The following is a 5,475-nucleotide window of genomic DNA, read 5'->3' as shown; positions in this document are numbered from 1 at the left end:
ATATATATATATATATAAATAGAATTTCTAGTAGAACCAATCATGCATATATATATCATCAATTAATGTCTCACAAACCATCATATTAATTAATTCACACATACACACATGTATAGCTATATACAATTTCTCCTACATATGCATGTTGCCTTCGGAGCCAGTGGCATTAGCCTAATTGGTGCCTTCGGAGCACGATGACAATTGGAAGTGGTTTTCATGAGGGCGGTAGCGGGTAATAGTATTCTCCCTTCGGATTTATGACCTGGTCGAGCAAAAATCCCGCTATTTCCTCTTGAAGTGCTTCTACGCGCTCCGTTTCCAGGAGCTTCTCCCGCACCTCTCTGAACTGTTAAGAAGGAGATCAATATGCATGTGTATTAGTTGTGTGACTAGATATCGATAATGGTGTAAAAATTGTAAATAGTGTTTTGACAAGCGTACCCATTCCTGTCTTTGAGATCTGCTCCTTTCAGACGCCATCATGCGAATGTTCTCGCAAACGCAGAATGCACACAGATCAGTCCCCTGCGCCTGCTTCAGGGCCTTTACGAGAATGGAATTTGATCAGATAATAATTAATCAAGCATGATAATTAAAGAGATGGCAGCTAGCTAGCTAGCTAGTACTACTTAATTACTTACCTTGGGTCTTCCCCATTTAAGCTTTTCTTTCCATTCGCCTTCCGTGACGCTGATGAACCTTGCCCAAGCCCTGCCCGCCGACAAAGAAAATGAATAAAGGGGTTATTAAATAGTTCATATCATGAAATGACGAACTAAATAGGCCGATATATATAGTTAATAATGATTGAAATTACCTGTTGACTATCCCAAACAAGATGTTATAGTCAGTTTTTTCTTTGAGTAGTGAGTCCAGTATTTCAACTGTTCCGGTGTCAACTTTAATGATACACAAGACCCAGTGATATCTGCATGCACACACGTTTGCATGTCTTAATTAGGCGGGCATATGTAAGCAAAAACATGTAGCTAGCTAGTAGGCAAAAACAGAGAATTTGTAGTACAAGACAGCGTGACTCACTGGAAGTTGTAAGGAAGTAGTATATCTTCATTGTATTTGAGGCGCTTCAAGAACTCTAGCATGCTGTCCTCTACGGCCTTTTGATGACGTGCATCTATTTTCCATGTGTATTCATTAACGGTGTTTGGGTCAATGAACCCAATGCCATAGCGTCCACCTTTTCTCATTTCATACATCTTCATCCTGCATATAATACCACAGAAAAGAATATAGTGAGGATAATTATAGGTAATGATTGATCAAAAGGATCACTACAGCTAGCTTGAGACTTAAATTACAGAAAGAAATCATTTACAGACAATAGCAACTGACGATAGATTTGTCGAGTGCGTCTTGATTGTATAACTGAAACAGTTCAGAATACTCAACGGACACATCTTTCTCATGGTAGTAATGCTCCTTCTTGACATTCACCATGAGGGACAATCGATCGGAAATCTTGGTAATGTTCATGTACCATTGATGCAATTCATACATTCTCGTTGGGAGGTTCTTGACCTTGTCTGGCTCGACCAAAGGTTGGCCGCGGACATATTTCTGTTTTATTTCATCCTCTCTAAGCACAGGCATGGGCTCGATCTCGACGAGTTGTCCAACAGTGATTTTGAGAACTTCAGCCTGCATTATATGCTCCTCCGTTATTACCACATTGCCCACCTCAGGAACGTAAACTGTTTGCCCACAATAATATTGGGCGCGCGTACTGTCATGTGTTGTTGGCACAACAAGCGAGGGGATTGATTGCGCCGCCTGTTCTCCCAGTTGGGGAATGGTTTTCCCGCATTTTTTGACAACTGCTTCTTGTTTGCTCGATCCCGAGCTCGCCTCCTTATGTAGATGTGCTCGATTTAACTTCCTGATGTGGCGCTCATAGTCTGTGTCAACAGGCTTGGTTGCTGGTGGTTGAGCCATACGAATGAAGTGGTCAATCGTTTTCTCAGGCATTTTCTCCCTTGGCGGCGGTGGCGGTTTCGGTGCAAAATGGGCTTCCACCTCGGACTTCGATATGGCTGCGATTTCCTCCTCGGACCTGTCATAAGCCCTCTACGGAAGAGGCGTGAGGCTTGGACCATATTTATATCGCTTGCCTCCGCCTGTACTTCCTGTACTACCTCGACTCGTACCGCTACGCACCATAGCTGCGGGGTGTCTCTTCTGTGATTGCTGAGGCGGCGGAGACGGCTGACGGGGCTGAGTTGGACGAGGAGGAGTGGCCGCCTGAAGCTGTGCCGGACTTGGAGGAGGCGTGGCCTGAGGTTGTGCCGGACTTGGAGGAGGAGTGGATGTCTGACGCTGTGGCGGACTTGGAGGAGGAGGAGTGGCCTGACACTTTGCCGGACTTGGAGGAGGAGTGGCCTGACACTTTGCCGGACTTGGTGGACTTGCAGGAGCGGGAGACTGCTGACTCGGTGGTGGACTTTGACGAGGAGTCGGCTGACGCGGTGTCGGTGGCCTTCGAAAGATGATGCAATCCTTTTTCCATAGGATGATACGATGTTTGGCATCTCCGAGAAAGCGCTCGTCGTCACCTCCAGGATAGTCAAGCTCTAGCTCCGAATATGGGTCCACCACCTCATCAACCAAGACACGAGCATAGCCCGCTGGAATTGGGTTGCAATGGAAGGTTGCCTCGGGGGGATTTGTAAAAGCAACGGCGTCCGCCACCTTCATGGATATGTTCTTCATTTTGACGTGTAGCTCGCAGCTAGTGTTCTCCGTGATGTCATCCACGGGGTATCTACCCAGCATTGCGTCGTCCGGGGCGGAACCCACGCTGCTTCTCGGCATGGATGGGGCGGTGCTATCCAATGATGGATCATTCGCTAGCTGCTGCAGCTGCTGAGACACCCTTTGCTGGGTAAGTGAGTCGATCTGCTCCTGCTGCCGCTGGAATTTGACTACCAATTCTGCTTGACTTTCTTCTAGGCCTTGAAGGCGTTCATAGTCCCGCTTCCTCTGCTCCTCCTCCATCTTCCTCTTCTTCTCCTCCGCAATCTTCTTTCTCGCACGGGTTCTGTAGTCGGTGTTCCAGTCTGAAAACCCCTCATACCACGGAATAGCGCCCTTGCCTCGTGTTCTTCCCGGTTGTTCAGGATTTCCCAGGGCACGCCTAAGCTCGTCGTTCTCTCTGTTGGGCTGGAACACCCCGGATCGTGCCTCTTCTATTGCAACAAGTATCGCATCGTCGGCTCCCTTCAGACTTGCCCTCGTCGAAACATTGCCTGTCTTCGGGTCCAACTCCCCCCCATGCGCATAGAACCAAGTCCTGACCCTGGGGGGCCAGCTCTTAGTAACCAGAGTGGCACCTGCATCCTCCATATCTTTCTCAGACTTATCCCACTTAGGCATTGCCACCGCATAGCCACCTGGCCCCAGCTTATGGAACTTATCCTTGTTTTTGGCATTCTTCTTATTTATTCTCGACCGTTCCTTAGCTAATTTCGAATCCTTGAATTTCACGAAATCGTCCCAATGAGCACGTTGGTTCTCTAGTGTTCCCTCGAATACTGAAGTCTTCCTTCCTCCCTTGACGTACTTGTCCCATTCACGATTCTTGTGGTTCTTGAATGCAACCACCATCTTCCTAAGAGCAGCGTCCTTGACTTTCTGCACATCTGCTTCTGTGAAATGATCTGGTAGGGTGAAATGTTCCATGAGAGTATCCCAAAGCAGATCTTTTTGATTCTTGTCGACAAAAGTAACATCTGGACGTGGAGCAGCGTCCTCTTTGCCTTTTTGTCTTTTGTCTTTTGCTGGCTCTCTCCATTCTTGAAGGGAGATCGAGAGTTGGTCCTTCACAAGAACTCCGCACTGACGAATGAACTTGTCCGCAATCTTCTTAGGCGCTAATGGTTCGCCATTAGGTCTGACTGCCTCGATATTGTACTTTACGCCCTGCTTCAACTTTTTGTTCGGGCCTCATTTCGTCCTTTTGCCTGAAGATTTGCTCGATCCGGATGGCTGAAAGAATAAAGATCGATTCATTAATAGATCTTCAAGTCATTTAAAACATGTGATGATCACCAGATACCTGCTTATATAAATATATATACCTCGCCGGTCTTTGTTGTTTCAGGATCAACATGTTCTTCGTCATTGTCATAATCGTAGTTCATGACTTCATCAATTCGGTCGTCGCGATCGAATATCATATCACCCTCTCCGGTGTTGTTTAGAAATTCGGAGCCGTCATAATTTTCTTCATTCTGATCATCATCTGGCCCGCGTATCATATCGAACATGGTCTGTTCTCCCTCTCTGTCGGTATTGTCTGCCATAGCTTTTATTTAACTAATTCAAAAGAAATATAAAACAATTTAGTATTCAAATTACATCGTCTCGAATAATAGATATAATCTCGAATACTTCGTCTAGAATAATAGATATAATCTCGAATACATCGTCTTGAATAATATATAATATTGAATAGTACATCACTGTCTAGCTAATTAAAGATCGAATACTACAGAACAATCTAGGACACTCGCGGTTCCTGCGGCGCGGGCGGTGGACACCCAAAGAGAAGGAACCCTCACAGGATCATAGCTGAAGTGAGATCCCTGAAGATACTGCCAGGTATTGGAGAACCTGCCGCCCTCTAACACAACCATGTAGCGATGGACGTGCTCGTCCTCCTCCCTGACACGGCGACGTACCACCTCAGGCGGGGCCGGGTCCCTCCGCACCGAAACTGGCCCACGCGAACGCCACCAAACGAGATCAGGGTCGACGACGGGACCCGGGGCCGGGTTCCTCATCAAGCGGCGCGCCCCTCCAGGCAGCACCTCCCAGTGCCAGCCCGGCGGAGCCCAGTCCCGGACATGGGTCGGCTGGACGTCGTCGCGGACGGGTCGACGGCGAGGATGCGGGCCGGGCATCGTTGAGAACAAATACTAGCTATATGCCCGCAAAAAGTAACATTTTTTAATGATTGGATTTTGATAACTAAAATTTCTAATATTTCTATATAACACTAATTATGCTAATCTAAATAATCTAAATAACACAAAAATTTCTAACATTTCTAACATTTCTATATAACACTAATTTCTAACATTTCTATATAACACTAATTTCTAACTGATTAAACACTAATTATATCCATCTAACATGCATTCATACATATATAATAGTGAAAAAAATAATAATCTAAACTAATTAAACATACAAAATACGTGTGTGTGTGTGTACTAATTAAACACTAATTATCTAAACTAATTAAACATACAAAATAATAATCTAAATAATCTAAACTAATTAAAGACTAATTATCTAAACTAATTAAACATGCTTGTGTGTGTGTCTGCACGGTCTCGGGGAGGGCTCAGAGCGGGCGAGGCGACGGCGAGGCGAGGCGACGGCCGGGGCGGCGACGGCGGGGACGGCGCGACGGGGACGGGGACGGCGCGACGGGGACGGGGACGGCGCGACAGG

This window comes from Triticum dicoccoides, chromosome 5B (assembly GCF_002162155.2).
Source record: "Triticum dicoccoides isolate Atlit2015 ecotype Zavitan chromosome 5B, WEW_v2.0, whole genome shotgun sequence".
Taxonomy (NCBI): domain Eukaryota; kingdom Viridiplantae; phylum Streptophyta; class Magnoliopsida; order Poales; family Poaceae; genus Triticum; species Triticum dicoccoides.
Note: the sequence above shows the minus strand (reverse complement) of the source record.